The sequence below is a fragment of the Gouania willdenowi genome, chromosome 20 (genome assembly GCF_900634775.1).
Source record: "Gouania willdenowi chromosome 20, fGouWil2.1, whole genome shotgun sequence".
Lineage (NCBI taxonomy): Eukaryota > Metazoa > Chordata > Actinopteri > Blenniiformes > Gobiesocidae > Gouania > Gouania willdenowi.
Window position 1 is genome coordinate 2,209,687 of NC_041063.1, and position 22,438 is coordinate 2,232,124.

Consider the following 22,438-nt stretch of genomic DNA (forward strand, 5'->3'; position numbering starts at 1 on the left):
CCGTCAGCTTCAGACTCTGCCTCCACCCCATTGCCTGCCATCCTCACCCTCGGTCCCTCCTCCCTGGACATTCAGTTTAACCTTGCTCTTTCTAGCGCACCCCAGGTTAGTTTCCGTCCTTGCTTAGTCCATCACTACCTATTCGCATCTGCTAAACCCCTCCAGTTAATCCTTCTCTTCACTCTTCCACCAGGTCTTGCCAGCTTCCTCCGTTTATTGAAATAAAACAGTTAATTTCAGTTCTGTCTCCGTGTGTTTGTTATCTGCACCTGAGCTCTTACTTGACCCCGTAACAGAGATGGGTGGAGCATTTTGAAAGCATTTGAATCAGAACCACCGCAAATGACAAAAAAAAGAAAAAAAATCATTTTAGGATTCAGTCATCTCATTTGGCCATAATTGACAACTCTACTTAAGCTCCTCCCACTATACAAATACATACTTCTGATGGGCCCTGTACTAGTTTTATAAAAACAAGAAGAACAAATGAACAACAGATAATGATAATAAACCCGGTATTTAAATATTTCAACAGGAAACAAACGAGTCGAGGCTTCTGACTGCGTCTAGAAGTCAAACAGAAACTCACACATACATGATGGCCGCAGGCTAACTGACCAGTGAGTTTGTATGATAACATCAGAAAATAAGGAAGGGTGGTCCCCATTCTGTTCACCATGTATCAACCAGCTCTCAACTGTCAGACGTTACAGCTGCCGTCGAGCTGCTTCTGCTCGCTGTCACATTTGTTTTCTTCTCAAGTCATAAAATCCAGATCCTGACAGCAGGGTAGGAATGAAGGCAGCACAAATGATTTTCCACGCTGAGCTCCAGACGCACAACATGAAGGGGATCCAATAATGTCAGAGTGTGAGGAAAAACAAACAAGATAGATAGAATATTGTTTTGTCTTATGTCTTAATATTTTTATTAAAGTCCATTTCATATGAAGACTGAGTACAACCTTCATCCATGTTGTCCTTCTCAGAACATCAGGGTGTCAAAAACTAGGACAGATTCAAGAAAACGTCCTCCATTAGCTTACTAGATATTTACTGGAACATACAAGTTCTCAAGACCTCCACATTTCTTACATTCTTTTACATAAATACAATATGACTATTACATTATGGAATAGGCCAAATATGTTTCTCCTAATAGTGTAATAATGGTATTATATCATAGTTAGTCATTGATTTATGGTATAAAGAGCTTATTGCTTCAATGTAGAGTGTAGTATCAGAAAGAAATGCGTAAATACTATGTGTTTGTGTGTGTATATATATATACAGTATATAGAGAGATATTTTATGACTTTTTTGATGACAATTCAAGTCTTGTTACATTTTTGGGTTGTTGTTAAATATCAGGCCCTAACAAAAGCCATTTTAAACCATGTAACATCTGTAAAGATTAAAGAATTAACATTTTTTTTTAAAATAAGCAGTAGAGCTAAAGAGGGAGTAGAATATAAAGCTCGCTGCTAATCCTGCACCGCTGTTATTACGGTAACGGTTCCTACTATACAAGTAATTCTACACGACGGTACTACTGTGGATTACGATACTACCGGTGCCAGTTTCCGCTACATAGCGGCTGCCTCTACTCTCCTCCCGGCTTCTCACTGCACAGTCTAAACTCACTGCACGCTATTCACCTAAAAACACACCAACATGGAAACCGAACTCCACAGCTGCTGAATGATTGGCTGTTTGCCTGTCACTGGTGACCTCCAGAGATATGATAGGCTGCTTCCGCACGCTGGGTCCGCCCGTCTGTTAGCTGATTGGCTGTTCATGTGTTTCTGCCGGGGGAATGACATGGCAGATGCACCGGGCCCGAGCGCGAGTCTGCTGTGGCGCTGACTCCAAAAGTCCCATTTAGAACTATTTTGGCTTTAAACGAAGCAGAGACAGTAAAGCAATAGGAGATCTACTGTGCAGGCGCTGTCACCAGCTATAGGAGCGATCTTTTTTATTTACAGATTTTTACAATGTACAAACAATTTTTACAAATTATATACATATAAAAGAGGGATCACATCCAATCTCATAAAACACCAGTGACGTCACCCAGAAAATACATACAAATATAGTTTTCTCGGGGAATCATTTCCTGTTAATTGTATTTTATCCTCTATGGTTTATTATGATGGAGAAGAAGTATTATTGTTGAATACATTTTCTTTTTTTTTTTTAAAGTGAATTTGTTTCCCTAAGTTGATTATTTGTATTAGTTAAACATAAATTGATGTGCAAATGAAACTAAATATTTTTTTTTTTTAAATTCATTTATTCATTTTTTTATTGCTTTTATTGCTTATATACTTTTGTTCATGTACTTTTATCATGCACCAAACAACTCTTTAAGTAAGTATTAAGTATTTCTACTTTGTACAAATAGTTCATAAAAATAATAATAATATAAAAAGGCTTCAGTATCGCGATATTACCCGGAACCGTGATACTTTGTCTGGTATAGTATTGTGGTTACTCATTTTGAGAGTATTGTGACATTTCTATATGGGAGTAGTCAGCAGTGAGGTTCATGAGAAAAGTGAGATTTAGCTCGTCATGAAGTCGTGCTTCTCTGGGAATGCTTGGTAGATTCTGCAGCACCTCTGGATGTGATTCCCAACAGTTGGAACGTTACAAATCAAAGCATGGTCTGAGATTTTCCATAGACAAACACTGTTCATACAGAGACGTTAGTATTAGGCCTACTGTCCAAATATCAGGTTATAGGGCTAATTAGATACTAAAGTTCATAAAACATGAAATAATATAAAACATGAAATAATAACAAGGACAGACACAACAACCACATAAAGAAACACAATGACTACAAAAACACACATTACAGAATAACCCCAAAGACAGCCAAATTGTTAACAAATATACAGAAAACAGCAAAAATACCGAAAGTGACCCCAAAAACCTAAATGACAGAAAAATGCACAAAATTACCACAAGAACACAAAAAATTACAAAAATACGAATAATATACATTTGTATATATATATATATATATATATATTGTATATATACATATAAGAAAAAATTATATGTTAGACCTGCTCTCTTTTAGCCAGCAGGTTGTGTTTGTATATATACATATAAGAAAAAATTATATGTTAGACCTGCTCTCTTTTAGCCAGCAGGTTGTGTTTGTATGGCTCCACTAAAAGGTTCATTGCATTGGTCTCTAGCTTTAGCTTGCTTACTAAACTGGGAGAGGTTTCAGTGTGCTGGGAGTCATCCAAAAATCAGATGGGTGGAATAAGTCAACCTTTAAATAAGCCCTTGTTAAATCTGAGACGTTAGATAAATCACAATGTTATATATTCAAAAATAAAGCTGTGCTATTTTCAGCTGACTCAACAAATATCAAGTGAGCAGTAAAATCTCTGAGGCAACTTTTATTGGTGACTAGCATGCATATTTTATTTCAATTCTCGAATGTACAAAACAAAAGTATCAAACTCATGGTCAGAAAACACCAGAACTCTTTTAAAAGCTTAGACTTCACATGAAAAGCCCTTTTGGAGTTGGTAAATCCTTCGTTTAAAATGATAGAACACTGCTGTCAGGAACACTGACCAATTCTCTTCTTTGGAATCACAAAAAAACATCTCACACATGTATGATGTGTCTCATTTCAATAGCCAATACCAAAAAAACGTAAATGTTTACCAAGGGCCTGATTTACTAATGGTTTGTATATGTAAAAACATAAGCAAACAACATTGCATTTGTGTTAAAAGATCTACAGGCGATCTACCAAACCCACACTATCAGGATCGCTTCCATCAAACGTGCAAAATAGGACATGTGCGTCTAATTAATATGCACGTAACAGTGGGTGCAGGAAATGCAAATACATTTTTTATTTTTATTTTTTATCTATTTGTTTTATGTGGATATCACAATTACATTGATTACACAGATGTATTGATTTTAGTGTGTCAGCACACCTGGCTAATTTGACACACCTGTCCACAGGAGCCTTTTAAAGGGATAAAAATAACAGAAGGAAATAAAAAGTAAGGAGGAAAAATTGCACTGTACAAAACATTACGACAATAAAAGAAAATCAATATTCAAATTAAAATCCAGTCAGTTATCGATGGGTTTCCACTTAGCAGGTCACCCAAGTCACCGATTTGACCTGATTTCAGCCGTGTCATGCCGCTAACATGCGTTGTGTGGGGTTGCTCAAACAGAGCGAAGCCAGGGGAAAATACAACACAGTTTTATTACATTCCTAAAATAATAACTAGTCAAGGAGAACAAACACAATGTCTGTCCACGGAACGGAGAAACAAATGGCTCGCCGTCATCAACAGGAAAGCTTTCCGACCTGATCGAGAAAAGCGACATAATAAAGTCTGTAGTGATCATTTCATCACAGGTAAGTGTTTACAGTATACATGCATCTCTTGTCGGTCCGCCAAAAAGTTATGTTTTCATATAAATACACAACATCATTGGAAAGCCACGATTCTTGTGATTGAAACCATACAAAGCATTTAACGATTCAACAACCACAGCCGAAGTTATCAAAGCTTCTGTCAGATCAATCAAAAAGTACAGTATTATGGGCAGTAATGCTCCTTGCCTTGGTTGCCAACCGCCGTAAAACTACAGAGAAGAAGAAGTAAAGTAAAATGTCATCATATTTTTGAAGCCTCATATTGACCAGGTAAAAAACAATATTCCAGGTGAAAAACAACATTCCAGCAAACCATCCTCTCTGCTTGTCAAAGGTTCACACACACCCGTCGCTATATGCCTCCAAAGACTTGTATGCTTTCATTTCATCCAATGTGTAGGCACTTACACTGTTCACCAGATAGTTTACAATGTCTGGATACAAAATGGCCTGGACCGTATCTACGTATTCTGCTTTCCTGACCTCGTACGGATCTTTGTTGTCGATTTCACTCAACTTCTGTAAATACTTCGCTTTGCAAGATGCATTCAAACAATCTCTGTAGATCGTTTGTTCATTTTGGCTATTTTTATCCAGCTTTGACGTCATTTTGAAAGCTTCGGGAGACAAAAATGTATCGTGTCAGGATGTATACAATGAAAGCTGCCACAAAATGGTGAACTACAGAATTGTGGGAAATTCGTGACGTCATCAAAAACCCATCTATAGGGTAGAAGAAACATAGGCAAGAAAGAAAACAGTTAAAACTATAATTTGTAAACACTGTTGTTTTGATTTTAGTTATTGTTTGAGTCATTTTTCAAAAGCATTGTCTTTAGTCACTAATTTCAGAGAGAGTTCCACAGTTTTTCTCCTTTTATAGAGAGGACAGACTGACCATATGAAGTCCTGCATCTTGTGATTCTTTTAGTACAAGCAGTTTCATTCACTAATAAAGCATTTGATTTAGAGAGACATTAATTTAGCACATTTGACTGTCATTTCTATGCACGACTACTGAAAACATGATTGAGCAGAGACTCAATTCTGCCTCTGTCAACATTTTTTAATAATTCACCTGACACATGTCTAGACCTGAGGGATGACAACCTTGTTCTCACATGCATTCGTTTGCAAACACGCAACAATGTTTGTATGCAAACTTTACGGCATTCAGGGAGCAAGGTATATTAGAGCACCCCTTTTAATATTAAAGGTATATCGCTTGTTTGACCCGTCAAATACATCAGCGTCCTAAATAAACTTGCTTGCTTTACAAAAAGAGTTTTAATTTTCACTTTACGTCTCCCCGAAATAGAGTGTTAACTAATACCTGGAGGCTAGCACTGGAATAATTGGCACTTAAGAGATGAAAAGGGTGTCAGAGAATTAATCACAGCATTAAAAGTGCAGATAGCAACAGCCTCAAAGCCTCTGAGAGAAGAAAACAGAGTCTGTAAGAAGAACAGAGAGCGATAGGTGTGTTGAAAGTTATCTCTACCCTGGAGCATAAAGGGAGTGTAAAACACAGATGAAGCTTCAAAGCTTCATCCAGAAAGGAGAGCCACTCAGCGACACATAACTTCATCTTCAAATCGTCATGAAAGCCAAGTAATAGTAATCGATTGTCTTTTCTTTCTTTCTTTTCCTCTTCTTGTCTTTTATTTTCAACTTTGTCGCAAGTTTTTAAGTTGGGTTTCTGTTTTTTTTCCCTTGTGAAAGTAAAGGGTGACGAAGAAGCGCTTTAATCTCCAGCTGATTGCTGAGATGTTATGGCTTTGACTGAGGCTGACAGTAGCTGTCATGGCTGTCAAATGGCTTGGTCTGCAGCATATCAAACTGCAGGTTATGGAGTGACTGGTGACATGCTCAATCAGCCATTAAAGAGAAATCACTGTAAGTGGTCCATGGCTGCTGACAATCATTCATCATGGGGAAGAGGCTCCTGGGCCCAAATTGGAATAAAAGGTGATTGCAGAAATGTGGTGCAAGCAACCTTTTGCTCTAAGGGCAGATAAAGGTATGATTTCTCTGTCTGATGATATATTCTATCATTTATTCACTGACATCAGAATGAAGATTTTGGTCATGAGAAAGCATCAATAACTAGACACCATTTTTTAAAAAAACACTTCACAAGGTAAAAATTAAGCAAACTAACATCTTTTCTATAATGCATTTTTACAAATTAATTCAGTTTAACTTTATCTATATTAAATATTCTTTGTCACAAACACAATTACACACAGTACAATTATAGAATGAATACAATTATACCTATATACAGAAATATTTTTATCAAATAAAGTGAATAAATATGATGAGAAGAGGATGCATGTTTTATACAGCAACAAATACAACAAAGTCATTTTAAGGCACCGATCAGAAAAAATAAAGTTATGTTGATATCAAAAGCTAATAGTCTATATCCTAGGTTCCCAAAAAGGGGTACAGGTACCCCCAGGGGTACGTAAGTTGTCGTAGTGGGTACGTGGACAATAAATAAAAACACTGCCAACTGGAAACTAGAATATAAATAGATCAGTTAATGTTAATGCTAGGTTAATGCTAATGCTAGATAAACGTTATTGTTCGGTTAATGCTAATGCTGGGTTAAAGCTAATGTTAGGTGAATGCTAATGCTAGGCTAATGATAGGTTATTGCTATTGATAGGGGTGCCAAGTTTTAGAAAATGACAAGAGTGAGACTTTAGTGACCTGATGCGTTTTTTAAACACAGCTTTGACCTGTTTTAACATTGATTTCTACCTTAAAACTAATGTCCTCACCTCCATGCCAGCAGCTCTCCTTGCACCGTGGCCTCCTAATGCTAGTTTTAATTACTGACATGCAAACACCAAAAGCATGACAAAGGTGACAACAAAAGCCATTGTAGGGGGTCTGGGGGGATCCTTCCCAGATACATTTTTTAGATTTGAACACAAATTAAACAATCTGCAACACTCTAAATAGTACAAAACATTTATTTACACCACTTAAGTTGTGGTTTGTGAAAAAAACCACAACTTTATATATATATATATATGTAACTAAATTTGCAAAATATTAAGTACAATATTAAAAAAAAAATATTGCCATGCGGCCATTGGTCTAATGTTAATGCAGCCCCCAACGTAAATGTACAAAATGACAGAAAAATACACAAAACAAGAGCAAGATAACACAAAAAATGACAAAGAATTACAACATTGCAGGAAAATACAGTAAAATACAAGCGAAAAACACAAAAATACTCCAAAAACACACAAAACTGCTACAAAAATGAGCAAAAAGCAACAGTAATACACACAAATGCTCAGAAAAATATACAACATTAAAAGTAAAGGACAATAAAAGTACACAAAAAGATAGAAATACACAAAGATTACTCCGAAAATGCAAAATGGCAGCACAAATACACAATATGACTGCAAATAAACATATTTTTTAGGAAAAATACACAAAAAGTCTACAGTAATGCACAATATGACTGACAATGAGTAAGACAACAACAAACATACACAGAATGACACAAAGACACAAAATGACACAAATACACAAAATTACTATAAAAAAGTCTTTTGTGGCCCATTTATGATAGAAGTTGCCAATATATTTGTACAAGTTATGAATATTAATTCATTACTTTTAGCATTGTTTGGTGTATGATAAGAGTACATGTACAAAAGCATATAAGCAAAAAAAAAACAAAGAAAAGTTATAATTTATATGGTTGAAATAAAATAATCATTCAGTTTCCTTTAGACATTTAACTATATAAATAATCAACTTAAGATAACAAATCCACTGTCTTTTAAAAAAATCTATTTGACAATCATGTTTCTTCTCCTACATAATAAACCATAGAGGACAAAATACAATAAACAGGAAGTGATTCCCTGTGACAATTTTTTTTTTTTTTTAATGTATTTTGTAGGTGCTGTATACTGTGGTTCAGCTGACAAAAACACACAAATAGCCAATCAGCTAACAGACGGGTGGTACCAGTGTGCAGAAACAGCCTATCATATCCCCGGACGTCACCAGTGACAGGTAAACAGCCAATCATTCAGCAGCTATGTTGTTTAGTTGCAGTGGTTGCCATGTTGGTTTGTTTTCAAGTAAGTAGCATGCAGTGAACGTAGAGTGTGCAGTAAGAGGTCAGGAGGACAGTAGAGGCAGCTATGACGAGGACGACTGGGATTGGTTATCTCGGTCAGTCAATCAGAGTTACTCGAACTACGGTAAACCGCGAGGACCAAAGTTTATCATCATGAAAAAAATAAATAGACTATTGAATGGGGAAATATATGCGTGAGAAATGTGTGGCGTGTGGTGTGAGAATGGGTCAAATTGCGTGACTGTCACACTCAAAGGGTGAGACTTCGCAGCTCTGCAATTTTTAAGCTAATGCTAGGTTGATGCTAGGCTAATGCTATTGCGAGGCTAATATTAATGATGATCCTAGGTTAACGCTATTGCTAGGTTATTGCTAGGCTAATGCTAATGCAAGCTAATGATAAGCTAATGCAGTGTGACGCGGGCCAGCAACTGCATCTTCATGTATTTTTTTCAGGAAATGCAAATGTTTTAATTATTATTATTGTACATTATTCTTTAACAGGTAAAATTCACTGTTGGACCTTATTCTATTCCTGTGTGCAGGAGTAGGGGGTACATGGCTTCAGGTTAAATGTCTGAAGGGGCACAGGACTGTGAAAAGTTTGTGAACCACTGGTCTATATGAATGATTAATATAATATTTTTGAAGGTTATTTAATATTTTTAATACCAGCTTTATTAATAAATGGCATTTAGAATGATGTTTTCTGCCAGTGAAGTAAAGTAAAAGCATCCTTACTTTACAAGTTCAGGTATCTATTGGGGAATAACTGTTTTAATTTATTATTAGAATAAGAGAAAGCAGTATGTCAAATATGAATATACAATTCCATGTTGTACAATGTAAGAGGCCCTCCTGCCATTCATGTAACTCGTAAATTATTTTTCAAAAGTATATGATACAGTTCTTACTGTATCTTCCCATAAATGGAAAGATCAAGTTAATAAAATCAGTGTAGACAGTATTGGGAGCTCAGGTTTCAATGAGAATAACTGACACATACATTAAATACTTTTAGTTGTGCTGTTTCCAGTGGATTTCCTATTTTTAAAGAAATGTGTGTGATTGTATTTAGCTTCATGTGAATATATTTTCATTTCCATCAAAGCAATGCCTGTTCACGGTTCCTTTGTTGTAATCATTGATATTTTGCCTCTTTTTTTTTTTTTTTTTTTTTACTGTCTTTTGAAAATAATGTGAATGTTTGTAATATTAAACTTTATTTGTCATCTTTCAGCCGTTATGTTTTTCCAAGATCAACCGACTGAGCCTTGAGGCTTTTAGAATTAGCATTGCTGACATCTCTTGCCAAGTTTTAAAAAGACAATTCTGTCAGATTTATGACGGGTTAGGCTTTAAGCATTAGCCCCGATTAAGATAAAACAGCACCATTCAAACTGAAAAGTTAACCGTTTTGGCTTAATAATCTCTTCTGATGGAAACAATGCAGGATGGATTTTAGTTTGAACTGATGACTATTTCAACATTTTTATTTAACTACCTTTTGTTTTAACATTGCATTTCTTTGCTTTAACTATTATTCTGCATGCCTTGGCAAATTGTAGTGCATTTTTTGTATTATTGTTGATATAAAGTAATAAACTTGTATTCATATTTTTACCAATCCACACCACGGAATGCCATTAAATAACACTATCAATTAATGCAATCTGCAAAACATATTAAACACACTGCATACAAGGATTTCATAGTTTTGCTTGGTAAATTCTGTAATTTTCACTACATAATGGTGTTTTCTGAGCTAATTTGCCTTTCCACTGAACCAAAAAAGCCAATGACTGCATGATAAACACAAGTATGGTAAAATATGAAGCGCTATTACTGTATACTTGGATTCATGAGCTCTACAGGTCATAAATAACCCATCATATGTACTATTTTATGTGGAAAAAAGTAAACGTTTTTGATTTGTTGGTCGGTCTGTCCTCCAGCTTCTCATCCATCCATCTGCTATACAGTCAAAACAAAACAAAGAACTTAGTTGGGGTCTAGCTAAAGTGGAATGTTACATTATTGTACTCTCAACAACCCTTTCTATTAAACATCTGAAACTTTCCAAAGATCCTTACCCGACGGGTCAACTGTAAACCAGAAATGATAGACCAATAAAAACTGTAGGTTTGTGGGTTTGGTGTTTCGATTTACGGAGCCATCGTGGAAAGTTTTCTGGCATGAAAGGAAATGTAGAGCAGGTCTAGGTTCATATGCTGCTCCTGCTGTGTCCGTTTTCAGCACAAAACAAAGAACAAAAGGTAAAATAAAACGGAGGTTGTTGTTGTAAAAGCCTGGACTAAAAACCCTCCGGGCTAAAGTTTGAGGAGTCTGTCAAACATATTGCCAATTCTTGTAAAAGCTTTTAAAAAGCCTTTTGTAGGGATCAACAAACGGTTGAAGAAGGAATGGAAGGGAAGGTGAGGAAAGAGATGCCACAAACCTTAATCCTCTAAACTTTTTCCATAAGAAAGCACTTTTTTAATTCCAGACTCATCTTTCCTTGGGGAGGAACTCTTATCATCCGTCTCTTTCTTCCTTTCCCTGCCTCCCTGTGTTTCCTTTCCCCTTTCCTTCTCTTCGATGCATCTGCCAGGTATGATAAGGCAGATAAACGCTACCTTTACAGGGCTATTAAAACCCTTTCCCCTGCAGTTCAGAAATGATTATCGCCCCGGGCCCATAGTTACAGGTTAGCCTATAGTTCACCTCCATCTGCCCATATCGGGGGTGACTCTTTGAGGCTTAGGGCTGGCTGGGTGGGTGAAGATTATATGCGTCACCAAAATTGCTTGAATACCAGGGGATGGCGGCAAAGGCGGGAGGGAGGAGGAGAAAAAAGGTGTAAAAGAAATGAAAAGAGCAGGAGTTCTAACACCCACAAAGCTGTGGCAGAAGATAAGGGATGCAGTGACAGCTCTACCTCCCTCGATAAGGAGCTTTCACTGACTTTTTGTGGGACATATTGTCAGTAAAGGGCGGTCACAATCAGTCTAAAAGAAAGCCAAATAGCACTGTACAATTCCAAGAAATATTTTCATTGTCGAGAGATTTATTGATGATATGATCAACAGACCCATAAAAACATGCAATGCTTCATTGATGTTAATAAAATGTGATCTCATTTTTAAACAAGTCCAACTTAACTCCATTTTTCAAACGCTAAACCAATTACTAGACTAACAAAAGTGACTCATTTTGATCAAACTTGATTTTTACATATAATATGAATACTTTGAAGGTCATAAAGATTTATGTCCAAAATAGATGCAGCCACATGCAGAGCTACTTTTAATCTCATTCTTCTGGAAATAATCATGCCTTAAAGCATTTTTCTCAAGGCATTTGGTCATTAATCATTTCATCATTAAAATACAAAATGTTACAAGATCTCCTCATAGACCTATAAGTGTTTTCGAGACAATGACTTTAGAGGTGCGTGGCTTCTTTTCACAAAAGTTTTCATTTAATAAATTTGTTCTTAAGACTTAATGGTAGAGTAGCTAACCACAACCAAAGACTAGTTGGAAATAACTTTGTCTGAACTGAAGGAAAATGTTGATATCTGATGTTGATATTCCTATGCTTATTCAATGTGGTGAAATATAATTTGTGTTTAAATCAAACTAATCATAAGTCTTCTTCTCGAGTCACCACACAGCTGTGGTCTATTGGACCACGCATCTCCTTGCATTCTGGTGTAGGACGTTTAGGTCTTTTTGGGAAGAAGAGGTTGGTTTGGCAGGCTAAAACATGTTCTGTAGAAGGAATATCTAAAGGAGCAGTTTTAAGAGCCAATCTTTAGTAATTGAAGGTACAGTTAACTCGTCTAAACTTCCTTCCCACCAGTCGACAAAAATCAGTCCAGTGGAACAGCAACCTGGTGACCCATGGTCCAGTCTGTTCCTCCCAACGTAGGTATAATCCAACATGAGCATGTTATTGCATTTAATGTCTCAACATGGCCAAAGAATATATTCATATCGAGAAATCCTATTGCGGTGTATCCCAGTGTAAAAGCAGCCAAAGATCCATTGTATTGTAATAAATACATATTTAAAGAAATGGTAAAAAAGTGAAAATGTGTTCCAATTGTACTTATTTAGGAGAATATGTTGATTGATAAACTTTTCTTTTGCCTCAGTTTCAGTATTATTTTCACCTGACTTTAGGCATTAGTTAAAGTTACACAGCTGTATACACAAGCAAATCTTTATGGGAAGGTTAAATAAAAATCCCTCAAAGGACTGAAGCAGTGTCATTTACAAACACTCAAAAATCGCTTACAGGATGCATTTGTCAGCTGCTGAGACAGCTACAGTATCTCTCTTCTCGTATGGATATTTCCTGACAGCCAGCTCTGTCTCCTAAATCCTCTCAAGCATCACGTCTGCTCTACGGAGATATCAACCTCAGCACGAGCCACCGCTACATCTCTCCTGTTACCTGCTCCATACTTTTCAGTCAGCAGCTGACTGATGGTCGCCTTCCCATCAGGACATGCCACTTATTGGAGTTAATTTTTGATAGAATTTGACCATTTTCTTTTTGTTCCCAATGTGATATAGCAGTGGTTCTCAACCTTTTCAGCCCACGACCCCCAAAATAAAAGTGCAAGTGACTGGGGACCCCCCACTGTAGCTGAAATTGGTTGAACACGGACATGAACATTGAAGAACAGTCATGTGGAGACAGGACCATCTATAAGGGGGAATAAAGGGGAGGGATTTTTGGGGTCAATCCATAAAGTCAGTAAAATGATGGTTTATTGTTCTATGAATCTGTGATAACCACATTTATTTATTCATCTGAATAATTTTCACTGTTATCTAAGAAGTTTGTTATTATTTGTGCCACAGTATATAGTCATCTTAAAGATGTAAATCCTTGTTTTAATCAGAAAAAAAATGGATTCAAAAACAAACAGAAAAGTAGTCAAAATATTGGCTTAAAAGTGGCGTAAATCAGGGCAGTGGAAACAATTAGTTTAAACTGGCAAATAATGGGCATGCCAAAGTGTGAAAATGGTTAAAATGGCAAAAAAATAAGCATGAAACATGGTGAAAAGAGGTTTAAAGTTAAATAAATAGGTCAACATCTGCAACATTAGGTGAGTGGAAAGTAGTGGAAAGGGTTTAAAGGTGCTGAAAATGTCTTAAAAGTGGAAAAAAAGTGCAGAAAAGGCAATTAAATTTGATTGAAAAGTGGCAGAAATGGGAGTAATGTAGCAAAATGCATCAAAATATGGCAAGAAAAAGATGCAAATAGGTTAATGTGTAGTTGGTGTAGTTCCAGAAAAGGTCTGAAAACGAGCAAAAACGGGCTCAAATTGTTCAAAAAATATTCTTAGTTTCTCAAAGGCATCTGGCGACTCTCAATTATTCGCGACCCCAAATGTTGTTGAGAACCCCTGTGATAAAGAACACTGAAGGGACTGATGTGCAGCTCCAGTGTTTATTAGCTCCACAAAGGTTGAAATGTTGCCCATTGAATGTCTCAGAATTTTACAAACTCAGTAAGCCGACAGCTCAGACACCCAGTCGAGGTAGCAATATTAGCATTCATTTAATCAAGCTTGGAAAGTGTCTTCTCTCATTGACCTGAGCTCGTGTTACTGTATAATTACACACTGTTAGACACACTCATCCTGTAAAGTTGGTGACCCTCACAATCTGCATTATGAATTAAAACAGGTCTCACAACAGGACAAATTATCAGTCAGTCGAACCACCAAATTCATTTTTAATGTAAAGCTTGATAACAAGTCACAAGGGAGCAAGTAAGTATGTGGTTAATAAGACCAACTGGGAAGCCTAAAGGTCATTGGTATGAAATTGTCTCGTGTGTTTCCTTCCGTTCATTATGTGAAGTAGAAAGAACCAAAAGATGAAGTTTAATGATTGATGTTAAATGCCAAAATTACTTGTTATTCTGGCGTTTAAAGGAATTATAACAGAATGGGGGGGGCGACTATATTGTCCTACATTAGAGACATTAAAGATGTGTACATGCAGATGTGGTTTATGTGTGAAATTAAAAGAAAAAACTGTATGTAAAGCCAGAAATTGATGGCAACAAATGCTCCGTTCTGAGCTCTGTGAAGTGTCTGCTTTGTGCCAATCAAATCGACAGCTTTTCTTTTGACCTTGCGACACGCACTGACTTGTTTTACCATTCAAAAACATAACAAAGCACCTTTGAGCTGCTCCTTTAACGCCTGCTTCAAGCCAGCGCTTCAGTTAAGGTGATTGGATCTGCTCAGCCATGCAGTCCACAGCATGCCGAGAGCTTTTCACCTCCATGTTTAATGAGCTATGTTCAGGTCCACTCCACATTCATCTCGTTCCATTATTGGCTTCAAAAAGCTTTCAAAATGTCATTTGAGCACTCAGTCTATTTAACGAAGTGCTTATTCATCTGAGAGCCGACCGTCCTCCTCTTCAAAGGAGCCATTTAAAAAGTAACTGTATCAAACAATGACAGAAAATTAGGAAAGGTTGTAAAAGTTTTTCTAAACTCTTACATATTGTGGAGTGTATTTGCAGAAAGTTACATGAAGTTATAAATGTTGTAGTTTTTGTGATTACTTCTACCGTGGAATGTAATTTGTAGCATCACTCGTGTATTCATTGGGGTCTGTGTTGTCTGTATTCAGCGACAAAATGTAAGGCTGGGTTCACACCAACGGATCCTAGAGTAATTAAAATGCTTTAGGATTTGTTTGTCTGTAAAAGCCCACGCATTTATGCCCTAACCCTAACCCTAACCATAACCCTAACCCTAACCCTAACCCTAACCCTTACCCTAACCATAACCATAACCCTAACCCTAACCCTAACCCTAACCATAACCATAACCCGAACAGGCAAACAAAGTCTAGAGCGGATCAGGAGACTAAAAAATAGCAGCCTCGTCTGAACTATAGTTGCTTAAACCAGTGGTTCCCAATCTTTTTGTCCCGTACACCCGCTTCACTTTTTTTTCAATTATGTGTACCCCCTCTTCATATCATAAGTACCCTCTCAGTAATGTGATATACTTTTTCATTTGTGCTCTCTTAAACGTGTCTTGAATGTGTCTCGAACATTGGTACACTAAGGCTTCATCTACAAATTCAAAACAATGAGTGGAATTTAAAGTGAAGTTTAACTACAACTTTTATGTGACTACCTCAATTGTAAGTAAATACAGTCTCCTTTGTAAATAGTACTTCATTTTTGTTTCCTATTGTCAGAAGTGTGATAAAAAGACCTCTACAGCATAAGTTAATCCTGTTTCAATAAATGACAAGACAATATAGTATTTTCTTTTTAAATGAATAATTAAATCTTTACGAGTACCCCCTGCAATGTGCTCCTGTGCCCCTAGGGGTACACATACCTCTGTTTGGGAACCCCTGCCTTAAACCTCATAATTTCGGTTAGTTTTTTCAAACATCCACACATGCCTCCCCCATTCATTGCTTTCACTGTCGATTTCGATGACAACATTTTTTGGCATAATTTTTGTAAACTATATTTTTTAAGTGACAATAACTAGAGAATGACTAATTGAAAAAAATTAAAATACATGTGAATGAAAACTATATCAAAACATAATTGATATTTTTGTTAAAAACTGACAACGTTCACATAGGACGAAATCCAAAGAGAACTTAGTTTATTTATTCCAAGTTATCCAATCGAAACTACTTTTGTTGTTTGGAAGGCGGGACAAGCCTTAATACCATCCCATTACAAGTTGATACAGTAAATTGTAATTGAAGATTTAGAAAATGCATAAACCTCCATGCATTATACTTTAGTCCAGTGGATCCCAATCTTTTTTGACTTAAGTACCACCTTCCTCTTATTTCTGAATCCAAGTACCCCCTTATGTCCGACTACAACATTTTGTTAAAAACACTATGAAAAAAAACAAAAAACTATAGAGCATAATGATGGAATGAGTAATTGTTAACACACATTCAAAAAAATCACATTTTATGTAATGAAACAGTGCCTCCTGAATAGATTTATTTCTGTAATTTATTGCCTGATGTGGGACCAACACTTACCTTTGTATTTTCAGTTAATGTTCTAATCAAGATCATTGTCATATTTTTCAACTAAAAATAAACCTTAAAATACCCCATATTTTTAATGCTTTTAATATCCACTCTGTCTCAAGCACCCCCTGTAGTGCCATCGCTTACCACTATTTGATAAACACTGCTTTAGTTGTCTACATCTGAAACATTTAGTTTTCTAAAACTAGACTAAAACTGAAGTATACCCGATGAATTGACTAAACTAAGTTGCACTTTAGTCAAAAGACTACCCTACCCTAAGACTACGACAAAAACTAAATCAAAATTTGCTGTTAAAATGAAGAAGTATTTGTTCTCATTCTATTGGATCTAAGTGCTGCATTTGACACTGTAGATCATACAATTTTGTTGCACAAATTACAAACATGGGTTGGACTAAATGGAAAAGTAATGCAATGGTTTAAGTCCTATTTGGAGGAGAGAAGTTGTTTTGTAAGCATTGGAAACTTTGAATCTGACAGATTACCAATGTCCTGTGGGGTTCCTCAGGGATCTGTTCTTGGACCTCTTCTGTTTAGCCTTTATATTGTTATACGCTTTATATATAGGACAAATTTTACAGAACTGTAAGGTTGATTATCAGAGCTACGCAGATGACACACAACTATATCTATCACTGAACCCAGATGACTATGGTCCCATTGAGGTGTTGTGTGACTGCTTAGAAAAAGTAAACTGCTGGATGAGTGAAAACTTCCTTCAACTAAACCATGACAAGATGGAGGTGATTGTCTTTGGTAACAAGGAAAAGAGGACTGCTGTCAGCAAGTATCTGAGTCTCAATCTTTAAAAGCTAAAGACCAAGTCAAAAACCTTGGTGTTCTGATTGACTCAGATTTAACATTCAGCAGTCAGATCAAATCTTCTACCACCTAAAGAACATCTCCAGAGTGAAAGGTTTAATGACTCAGAAAGATCAGGAGAAACTGGTCCATGCTTTTATCTCCAGCAGACTGGACTATTGTAATGGTCTTCTGACAGGAATCTCCCAAAAGAGCATCAAACAGCTACAGCTGGTTCAGAACGCTGCAGCTCAGGTCTGAACCAGAACAAAGAGGTCAGAACACATTACTCCAGTTTTAAAGTCTTTACACTGGCTCCCAGTCAGCCTCAGGATAGACTTTAAAGTTCTGCTGCTGGTGTATACATCTGTGAATGGGTTTGGTCCAGAATACATCAGTGACATGTTAGTCAGGTATGAACCCAGCAGGTCTCTCAGATCTATGGACACAGGTCAGATAGTGGAGCCCAGAGCTCACAGTAAACATGGTGATGCTGCTTTTAGTTGTTATGCTGCAAAGAAGTGGAACAAACTGCAGCAGAGCTGAAGTCAGCTTCACATGTGAACATTTAAAATCAAAGTTAAAGTCACTTTTTTTCTACTGCATGTGATTGAGAGAGAGATTTTTAGTCATGTTATTGTTGATGTAATATGTTTGTTGTTTATTTGTAACACATCTATTTTGGCCAATAGGAACACTCTACAATTTGCAGTAAAAATGCTCCATGATTCACCGATGTGAACGCAGCATTCTCACACCTATTCACTTTCATGGTCAATTATTAGTTTCTAATTAACCTACTGTTATCTGGAGATGTTTATTTGCAGCCCAGTCTCACAGAGTTAGATACTTTTACCTTTTCCTGCTTAGCAGCACGATTTTGTCTTGAAGTCCTGCAGGGAACGCTATTTATTGGTGCTGCGCGTCACAAGTTATTGTGGCACTTTGCAATGCATTATGATGGGGGTTTTCACCTGAACCATGACCGTCTTACCCAAGCCCAAACTCTGAATAAAGTGTTGATGTTCATTGTGAACAAGAAAGTCATTTTCTACGCCACCGAACCATCTTACACTCCTACGTCACACATCTGTATGAAAACCCACAAAACGTTGAATGGAATTCTGCTATGAGAACATTTTTAAATGCACTATTTAAATAGAAGGATGAATTGAATCATTAAAATGCTTTATTTAAAATGTTTAGTTTTGTTTTTTCACTGCAACAACATCACAATCTTGAAATAGTTACTTTAAGATAAACAAAGATCATGGATAACTTATCTTTTTCTACAAGTAAAAAAATTGTGACTCTTGTAATGAAGTAGCACTTTTAGAGGGTTGATCTTATCTTGTTGTAAAAAATCCTCTGACTCAGATTCAATGCTGCTTTTAAAGTGCTTTTAAAAGAATGAATAGCAAGAGCAAAAATACAGTATACTGTACATCCCATTGTTTAACGTTTGGTGTGAACTTGTTTATTTAGGAAGCAAAACCAAATCTCTAACAGATTCCCTTTAATGTCATATGTTTTTCCTTTTTTTCCTCCATGAAGGTTATTTATATTACTGTGATGTTATGAGGTACAGTGTACAGCTGTCTATCTTAATCGAGGCCTTTCAATGATTCAATAATTTCCTCCCTCACATGTTCAGCGTGTCTCCTCTGTAAATTGATGATTTTCTATTTTTCTGAACCAGAACAACCACCCCACACACCCCCTCACACACGCCCCCCACCCCTCCACCATCCTCGTGCTAAAACCATTCAAGCAATTTTCTTTCTTTCTGCCTCGTAATAAGGGGTTATTGGCAAATGTATCTCTGCCCTGATGGTGAATGCCAGAAAGTCCATCATCAATTAAACGCCAGCATGGCACAGAATGGGTCTGCAGCCAAGCGCTGATGCTCACTCTGATACAATTATTTCATTTTGAGGAACAGATGCAATTAGATTTGGAAAAGGGTTTTTCATGAAAAAGAAGGAAATCAATGGCCTAGCCTGGTTGTCATTGGGTCCATTTTAATAAATCTTAATAGACACGGCATCAAACCTTGTGGTTGGAATGGGAAATTTGGTACTGACAGAAAATATAGGATAAACTGAGGAAGCTAAGACATAGCAATGGTTATATTCTGAGGTTTAAGCTGAATGAATGGATTTTATTTCCACATAAAGGGAGGAGGGAAAGCAGTGGAACCATCAGTGTGAATATACTAATGCACACTGGACATCCCGTCTAATTCAATTTAGGTGTACATTGTAGCTGTAGACTAAGTAATGGTATTAGACCCTCACCCAATACTGCATGGATTATATTTGACATGAGCCTATAGAGGCTATTGTCATGTTAGGTTTTGTGATTGATTTATGTGTCTTTGTGTTTAGTATATTCATATAACATCTGTTTAAGATTCATTTTGTATTGTCTTGTCTTTTTAACCGTCAAGGTTATTGTGAACTTGAGTCTTTGTTTTATAAAGCATATGAAACCCAAGGGTGAGGACCTACTGCTGCCATTTGTCAAAATCTGCGGCAGAAGAAATCAAACAACAACATAGTGTAGGCCTCATAGATCAATGAATCCAAGATCCAAGAAATTGCCACTAGAAAGTTTGTTTTGATCTCCACTCTAAACACTTGGAAAAGTTTTGTGCATTGCATTGTGGGAAGCGAAGTCCCACAGACCGATGCATAGAAGTGTTTTTACTTCATTCTTCCTGAGGTTTCTTGTGTTTTCCCCTGAAACTCTGCCAAAGTGACTTCCCAACACATTACTGGAGTTTTCACTGAAAGTCGTGGCAAAACAATGGTGGATGTTTATTTTGAGGCTTACATGGTGAGACTCGTATCCAGCCATATGGAGTGTCTGATGGAGTGAGGTGATTTCACTGGGAATACTGGGAACAAACTACAGCAAAAATGCTGTCAAGCCAATCATGTTCCTCCTTACCTGGTGGAAAAACACAAGAAATCAGTAAAAACACTTGATCCCATAATGCATTATGTGAAACTTTTCCAACAATGTCAATAAGAGATTTATTGTAGTCCATAGTGCATCAAAAATCAGCAGCTATGTTACTTACAGGGTTTTTTATTTCCACTTTGGAGCGATTCAAAAAGTGCACTGTTAACCATACCTGTCAAGTATCCTGTTTTGGCCGGGAAACTCCCGTATTTTACCCCTCTTTCCCGCCATTTTCCCGTATTATTATAAAATATATTGAGATATGAGTTTTGGTTCATATCACCAGCCCTAGTAGGAATGTTCACAGCATTTCAATGTTAATAAAGGTCAACCTACCAGATTATAATCACATAATTGTATTTAGTAAGTGGTTGACAAGTGGGTGTTTTAGATTTCTTGTACATCTATCTTAAAATATAAGGGATACTGGAGCTTGGTTGGGCTGGTGGGACGGCTGGTAGTGGGCTCCAGAAAATTTCCCTTATTTTCAAATCCAAAACGTGACAGGTATGCTGTTAACACAAACACCAACTTCGGTTTGGAAGAAGCGATCAGCAGCCAATCAGCTTCAATACTGACTCAGTCATTACTTCAGTCATTACTCTTTGAAAACAGAGGCTCCCACTTCCAAGTTTGACCAGTGGACAGAAAATGAGGCACTCGCCAACAATATTTATACAAAAACATTCCAGAATCACACTGCAATGGCAACAAAAAACAATAATTATACAAAAAATGCACAAAAAGAAAACAGAAAGATACAAAATACACATAATTACTGCAAAAACATACATTACATAAAAATACATAAAAAAATAATTAAAAATGAGTAACAAAAACAATAATTACACAAAAAATGCACAAAAACACAACAGAAAGATACAACAATACGCAATTATACCCCTTATGCTCCCGCATGAATGCATACTTTTGACGGGCACTGTACTAGTAATACTGATGCACAGACCTCAACACATGAAACGGGTGAACCTGAGGAGAAATTGTTCATGTGGTTCGTGGGCATTAATTTTAGTTTAAATAATAACACCAGATGGTAAACAAAAGCCTAGTTGTATGCCAATTGTGCAAGAAAGAGTTTGCCGATTATTCTTCTAGCCTCCACGACCGGATCTTGCCGGAGTAGGATCCGGCACCTCCCAGATTTATTCCAGCCCTTCATTCGCTTTTTGGTGTTTTGATTACATTTTGAAGTATTATATTTAGACAGCTGTGTCTTTTATTGAGTTGAAATCACTGAAAATGTACACACAAAATTGAAGGTAAAAACTGAGCATAAATGAGAGAGAACAAAGTCAAGCCACGCCCACTCTGTGATTTTGCGCAAAAATAGTTTCTCTGTTCGCTTGGAAAAAAAAAGCAGTTGGATTTAAAGAGCTGTTTTAAGCCAATAAGTGAAGCTAAGCCAGAGGTAAAGAAGTCCAAGGTTGTTTCTTTGGAAATCGCGGAGGAGAGCAGCAGCAGCGTAGCAGTAGCAGCACCTGTAGCAAAGATGCTAATGCAGGAGCAACAGACAGGACACAGGAGGACAACTATCCAGGGACATGTGGAGGACAGAGAGAAGAGAAGGACATGATGGGTAAAGTTCTGCCATGGACATTGAAGTTTGGACAGAGGCTAAATTCAAAGCTAAGATAAGCTGCTACTCTAGGCTTATGAAAGACAAAGCAGGCCTTGACATATTGCAAGAATACAAAGTTCTCCATGGCTGTTTCTTGGAAGTTTTGACAAATAATTCATTTACTGTTGTGCTGCTGATTGATTAGAGGAGTTATGGTGTATTTGTGGGTTATTGTGTTTTGAAAATATAGTGATCTTTGTGATGATCAATTAGCGGTGATTTTGAGCTGTCTTTGTTGCTGAAACACAGCAGATTTGACAGCTGTCACTCATAGAGTGAGACAATGTCTGTGCTTCTTTAACGCTGATTCATTATTCTTTTATTAAACATTTAGGTTCATTGGTTGTTTATGTTCACATGATATTATTGACCCATTTAGTTAGCAAAAGGCGCTT